General features: G+C 38.4%; 1 pseudogene; it reads right to left on the minus strand.

Annotated features, from left to right (window-relative positions):
* Positions 1 to 1,923: 1,923 nt before the first annotated feature.
* On the minus strand, positions 1,924 to 2,483 carry LOC123835262 (transcription factor BTF3-like; annotated as a pseudogene).
* Positions 2,484 to 7,361: the final 4,878 nt, after the last annotated feature.

A 7,361-nucleotide genomic window follows, 5' to 3' on the forward strand; every position in this document is an offset into this window, starting at 1 on the left:
TTACTACTCTCTCCTTGTTTCTTTTAAACTTTCCCATCTTGTTGTAGAAACAGTTTTGTTACACGGAGGTAGGACTGGCTGCTTCCAGGGTGGATTTAGTGGATGATGAGGGTGGAACCAGGTAGTCTTTGTGAGGATTCCATGTGTACCTTCCACGTGGACAGGGCATCCTTAAATGAGAAGCTGTGCATCTCACAGGAGCTCAGTTTATAAGACTGATCTCCTCCATGCTAATGACTCCCAATCTCTTTACAGCCCAGACCTCTTCCTGAGATGCAGACCATATATCTGACAGCTTACTGGGCTTCTCTGATGAAAATGTTACAGACTTAACTCACATCATTACCATGAACTCCACTGTTCATCCTGAGTACCCATTCATTTTCATGTAATTTCTCTTGAGTCTTAATAAATGGCATCTAGAAAATCCACTTAATTGCTCAAATCAGAAACCTGGGAGTCATCTATAAGTTCTTAAGCTCTTATGCACCGTGGGTGCCCCCTTCAGCAATCTAGTGCTATATATGGACACTTTTCAAAATGATGTTTTTAAACACAGAGGACCATTATGGAAACCAGCGCTATGAAAATACCTTTCTATTTTGGGTGATTTGGAATCTGCGAATTTCCCCTTTTCTCTTACCTCTCACATAGGTTTAGTTTCAGTCCCCAGTCACTTGGGTAGCAGACTCATTTCATCTTGTCTCACTTCAATGCTACTTTCTTCATTCAGGCCTTCATCATCTGTCACTTGAATTGTTGCAGTTAAATCTTTAAAAGAATTCATATTGGAACATTTCAAATATGTACAAAGTATACAAAATAGTATAATGAAACCTCATATAGCCATCACCTAGTTTTGACAGCTATCAACCCACTTTCTACTTCCTACTTGATGATGATGATGATGATTTTACAGGTTTTGTTTTTTAAAGTAAAATTCATAAACACTGAAGGGAATAAATTTTGGATATACAGTTTGGATTCATGAATCCATAACCCACCCTTCATAGCATAAAACCTACACCTTTATGAAGAGACAACTTCCCAGAAAGTTCCTTCTTCCCTTCCTTCCCAGTCCCTTTCCAGGCCAGCTTTGCCCTTCAGAGGGAACCACTTGATTTTTTTAAAAACTTAGTTTAGTTTTGTGTGTTCTAGAATTTTATATACCTGGAATACAGCATATATTCTTTCATGTTCAACATCTTTCACTCGGCATAATACATGTGCGATTCATCTATATCACTGCCTGTATTAGTAGTTCATGCCTGAACTACTTGCTGAAGATTATTCCATTATATGAATAAACTACAATTTGCTTGTGAATCTTCTCTTGATGGACATTTTAAAATTTTTACATATTGTGTCCCTGAACCGTCTTGAAGTCTTTTTGTGGGAAAATGTTTTCATTTCTTTTGGATAAATACCTAACAGTAGAATTTGAAGATCAAAGAGTAGGAATAATGTTGATTTTATAAAAAATTGCTAGATCTTTTCCAAAGGTACCACTTCACTTCCACTAGCAAGGTATGAAAGTTCTAGCTGTTCCACATTTTCACTGATATTTGCTGTCAGTCTTTAAATCTGGCCATTTTGATGGGTGCATAATGGTATCTCATTGTGGTTTTATTTTGCATTTCCCTGGTGACTAATGATGTAAAGCATTATTTCTTTTTTTTTTAAATTTTATTTTATTATGTTAATCACCATACATTACATCATTAGTTTTTTTTTTTTTTCCCTAGGCAAAGAACTTTATTAACTTTGTTTCAAACTTTTTTCCCAGGCCTTTTTTCCCAGGCTTCTGCAAAGAATGAATTGTGTATAAGCAAAAACTGAAAAGAGCTGTAGTGTCCAAGGGGCTTGGGCTTAAAAATATTAGAGATCTAGATTTTATCAGATCCATGAACAAAATTTTAAAAAGCAGTCATAATATAAAATAGCAGCTCCCAGTAATTTCTTCAAGTTTTATCTTCTTCAGAAGTTGACTCAATTCAGTTTGCTTCATTCTTGGAAGCTTCATCAAAATTCTCCACAAGATCTGGAACTTCATCATCATCCTCCTCTCCGGTAGCAAGTGGTGCTTTTCCATCCACAGATTGTTTGGGCAGAGCTTCAGCCAGTCTTCTTCAACTAGTCAGACTGTCTGCACCAAGTTGGTTTAAGATCCTGGGTAGCATTTCTGTCAGCTGCTTTGTCCCAGCATGGCCTGGAATGGTGAAAGTGTTCCCTGCCAGCGATGCCTGAACTTTGGGGTAGTTAGAGGGGATCACTGTTCCTTGGTCTGTGAACATATTCACTTCTTCAATACCAGAGATATTGTTTACTCCTAACTTCTTTAAGGAGAACTGAAGTTTTTTATCATCTGCTGTAGCTGTTCTATGAACCACCTTCTTCTTTCGGCGGGCAGTTCCTTTCCCACCAATGCGCACTTGTGCTTGCAGTTTGGTGAGTTTCTCCTGGTTCATGACAGTTTCTTTCATCTTGGTGGAGCGGAAATGGGACCACGTAGGGGAATAGGGTTGGCGCTCAGGGGGTCTCGGGTGGACCAGCTGAGATTAGGTGCACACACATGGGGATGCAAGATGGCAGCTAGAGGAAATCATTAGTTTTTGATGTAGCGTTCCATGATTCATTGTTTGCGTATAACACCCAGTGCTCCATCAATACGTGCCCTCTTTAATACCCATCACTAGGCTAACCCATCCTCCCACCCCCTCCCCTCTAGAACCCTCAGTTTGTTTCTCAGAGTCCATAGTCTTTCATGGTTCGTCTCCCCCTTTGATTCCCCCCCCTTCATTTTTCCCTTCCTACTATCTTCCCTTTCTTTTTTTTTTTTAACATATAATATATTATTTGTTTCATAGGTACAGGTCTGTGATTCAACAGTCTTACACAATTCACAGCGCTCACCATAGCACATACCCTCCCCAATGTAAAGCATTATTTCTTATTGGACATTCATGTAATTTCTTTTTTTTTTTAGATTTATTTATTTATTTATTTATTGAGAGAGAGAGAGAATGAGAGAGAGCATGAGAGGGAGGAGGGTCAGAGGGAGAAGCAGACTCCCTGCCGAGCAGGGAGCCCGATGCGGGACTCGATCCCGGGACTCCAGGATCATGACCTGAGCCAAAGGCAGTCGCTTAACCAACTGAGCCACCCAGGTGCCCCCATTCATGTAATTTCTTTCGTGAAGAGTCTGTCCAAGCATTTCTTGCCTATATTTTAATTGTTTAAAAAAATTTATTAGTGAGTTTTAAGATTTAAAAAAGAATTCTGGATATAAATCCCTTATCAGATATATATTTGGTGAATATGTTCTCCCCATCTGATACATACCTGTTCCTTTTCCTAATGTTATTTTTAATAAACAGATACTTTTAATTTTTCTTTTATGGTATTGCTTTTTATATCTTGTCTGAGAAAACTTTACCCTATATTCAGGTCATGAAGATATTCTCTGTTTTCTTCTAGAAGTTTTATATGTAAGCTTTCATATTTAAATCTGTGATCCATCTTGAATTAATTTTTGTGCTTAATATGAGACAGCAGTTGAGACTCATTCTTTTTCCACCTGGGTATTCCAGCATAGTTTGTTGAAAAGACTCTCCTTTATGGAATTACTTTGGTTTCGAAGTTTCCCATTTGTATTATTTCTTCAAGATTGTTTAACTATTCTAGATTCTTTACACTTATATTTCCAATTAAATTTTAGAATTAGCATGTCAGTTTTTATTTAAAAAGCCCTGCTGGGAAAAAAACAAAAACAAAAAAGCCCTGGGATTATGATCAGTGTTGCATTGACTCAAGAGGTTAATTTACATGCATAGTTTATTGGTTAGCCAGGGATTTGGGGGGATTTTATTTGCAGATTTTAGGGCTCACTCCCTTTGTGACTTCCTCCCTTCCAACATTTCCTCCTAACTTTCTGACAGTTCTGCCTTCCCTGAAATCATCTGACATCTTGGTCAAGAAAGGAAGTTGTGGTTTTCTGAAGCCCCAGCTTTGTGTGGATTGGGAGTGCCCTCAGCAAGAATTTGCAAATTTGCACATTTTATTCATTGCCTTTTAATGGTTATCTTTGCTCCAAGTTTTTGCCTGACCTTGGTCACTTTTCAGTGCTTTTGAGTAATATTTTCTTTAATTGTCCAGATTTTGCCATTGTTATCAATTGTTATGCCCAAGGTGCTGTGCTATTAGGAGCAGACAGCCCCGTCAGCTGCCATACAGTGGTCTCCTTGCCTCCCCTCTCACACTTGAAAGCCCAGAGTGAGCTTTCAAAAATGCAAACATGAGCGCTGCCTGGCTGGCTCAATCGGCATGGGACTCTTGATCTCGGGGTTGTGAGTTCGAGCCCCATGTTGAGTGTAGAGATTACTTAAAAATAAAATCTTTTTTAAAAAAGCAAACATGAGCAAACCATTCCCTAAATTAAAGCCCATCAATGGCTCCTCATTGCTTTCATTGTTCCTCATTGTTTTCCCATCTTCTTTTTCTGGATTCTTCCGTATTTATCCCATGTGCTTTCTGACTTTATTGAACCATTTGGCATTCCCTAGACACACCCTTCCCTTAAAAATCTCCCCTCCTTTGCAGGTATCATGGTCCGGGCCTCAAATGCCTCTACCTTCATAGCCTGGCTAACTACTAAGGTCCTTTAAAAGTCAGCTCAAAGTATCAACCTTTAAGAAAAACTTCCTCAAACTGGGTTACTCATGCTTTCTTATATTCCCATTGTTCTTGTTATATTTTAGTATCACAAAGCTTGTCAATTTGTATGTAATTGTTCAGTCACTTATTTGTCACCTCAACTATCAAGGTTGTGAGGTCCTTGAGAATAGGGTCTTATGTTTGATTACCCATCACCTAGCATTCATGTGAAGGAAAGACAGGCGGATGGATGGATTATATAGTTAAATTATGGTTGCATTGTAAATTGTAGGTATTTGACCATCCCAAAATATTTTCTCCAGTCCTCTTGCTCATGGGTCTGGATATTTAAATGCCAATGTGAAATTAACAAGATAAAGTTAGAACTGCAGAAATACCTCAATTATCTAGAGCAATATATACATATATATCCAGAGCAAAAAATATATATAAAAATATACACAGTTGATTGCATGTTTGTAAGTGTGTATGTGGGTTTGTACTCTTTGTTTTAGCTTTAATTACAAAAACAATAAATATAAATAATAATGCTATATAATACTATGGTTTATATAATGTAATGATATTAATCATTATAATATATAACTTTATATTTATAAATATATGTATTTAAAGAGAATAAAGGATATCTATGAGTAGAAAGCAATGACAAAAAAATAAAGAGCCAGTGGTGCAAAACATTTCACCTGTTGAGATATGATTTTTTTTTTTTAAAGATTTTATTTATTTATTTGACAGAGAGAGACACAGCGAGAGAGGGAACACAGGCAGGGGGAGTGGGAGAGGGAGAAGCAGGCTTGCCGCCGAGCGGGGAGCCCGATGCGGGGCTCGATCCCAGGATCCTGGGATCATGACCTGAGCCGAAGGCAGACGCTTAACGACTGAGCCACTCAGGCGCCCTGTTGAGATATGATTTAAAGTGTTGTTGACACGAAGAAAAAGGCTGATAATGACTTCATAAATAAAGCAGCCTCTTGAAGATTTCATCTTCACGGTTGGCCCGTGATACAGGGGACACTGACGGAAGCTTAACCGTAGCTGACGCTCCTGTGGGACACAGGAAGCCAAAATCTTTGCACATTTACTTGGACTCATCCATCTTTATTCTTTTTTCTTTTCTTTTCTTTTCTCTTTTCCTTTTCTGTTCTTTCTTTTCTTTCTTTCTTCCCTTCCTTCCTTTCTTCCTTCTTCCTCCCTCCCTTCCTTCCTTCTTCCCCCCTTCCTTCCTTCCTTCCTTCCTTCCACTACACAATCATATAGGCATTATTTACTTTTAAATGGATTCTTTCTTGGTGGAATCCCAATTTAAAATACTGCTTTCATGTAAATTATTTTTGGTGGGCAGTGACTTTTCCACTTAAATTTATTTATTTTTAATGATGCCACAATCTTCCATATTACCATCTTGTGCATCAACTAAGTTGGAAAGTTCTCCTAATTTTTCAAAGGCCTTTCCTTGTAATTAACAATGATCTCATTATTCCCCCTTTTCTCTTGCATTTTTTTCCTTCTTCTTCCCTTAGATTAATCTGTGAAAATTATCTTTCTGTGTTCATTCCACTTTTCCCTCAAGCCTCCCCACCGTACACCTGGACCTTCAGGTGCCCCTCCTTTCTTACAAGAGCCTGTCCTTTCATCACACTTTATAGCACTGATGCACCACTTCATCCATTAAGTTCACCTGCACTGATCACAAATAGTTGACTGCATGTTTGTAAGTGTGTATGGAGGTGTATGCTCTGTTTAAAAAAAACTTGTAGTTACAAAAACAACAAATGTATTATTCATATAGAATAGATAATAGAGAGTAAAAACAGGAAGTTTCTCCTTTAAATACACCTGCCCCAGATATACCTCTTCCCCCATCCCCAGGGGTAACTGTATTACTATTTGTTGTGTTGTGTATCTTTCCATATTTTTTCTAAGCATCTATGAATGCACATGTGTACTTATATATAGCAAGATAATGATGAAAATATTTGCCCACTGGTATGGGAATGTAAATAAATATATTTAATTCAGCACTTAAAAATATGTTCTGTTCTCTGAGCATACTAACTATATATGACTGCCAAGAGTTATAAGTTAGAGGGCAAATCATTCATCAAATCATTATGATAATTTCCAAAGTTGGCACAGTTCAGCTGTCAGCAGTTAGGGGATAGTGCTATATGAACCATCATTTGAAATAGGGAAACACATGAATCTGTTCCACAATTTACTCATTGCATTGATAAGCATTGGGTTATTGAGCCCAGCATTTTGTTGTAGCTGGAAGGTGGCTGGACATGCACATGAATGCATGGACGTGGGGAGCTGCTGTCTTAGCCCCCAGTCAAGTGCCATCCTAGAGACTGCTTGCTCCACTGTCTCATCACTGCTGATCTCTGGGCCCTGGCCCAGTCACCTGCCTCTGTGGCCACCACTGGACAGAGTCCTTGAGTGATTTGTAAACTCAGTAAGCATAGGATTTCTGTTTCCAAATTGATATGGAAGTATTTAAATAATTTAACAACTGGCATGGTTGTACTGGTGTAATCTTATATATCAACCTTGTATTAAATTCTGTGTGTGTGTGTGTGTGTGTGTGCGCGTACCCAAGCATTTATGCATCCGCAGACCCCGGATCAGGGGCACAGCAAGGTAAGCAAGAGCTAGGAATGGCAGAGGTACCTGTATAGAAAGTA

This window comes from Mirounga angustirostris, unplaced genomic scaffold (genome assembly GCF_029215605.1).
Source record: "Mirounga angustirostris isolate CCGP_5_RB_7025 unplaced genomic scaffold, mMirAng1.0.hap1 SCAF_12, whole genome shotgun sequence".
NCBI lineage: Eukaryota > Metazoa > Chordata > Mammalia > Carnivora > Phocidae > Mirounga > Mirounga angustirostris.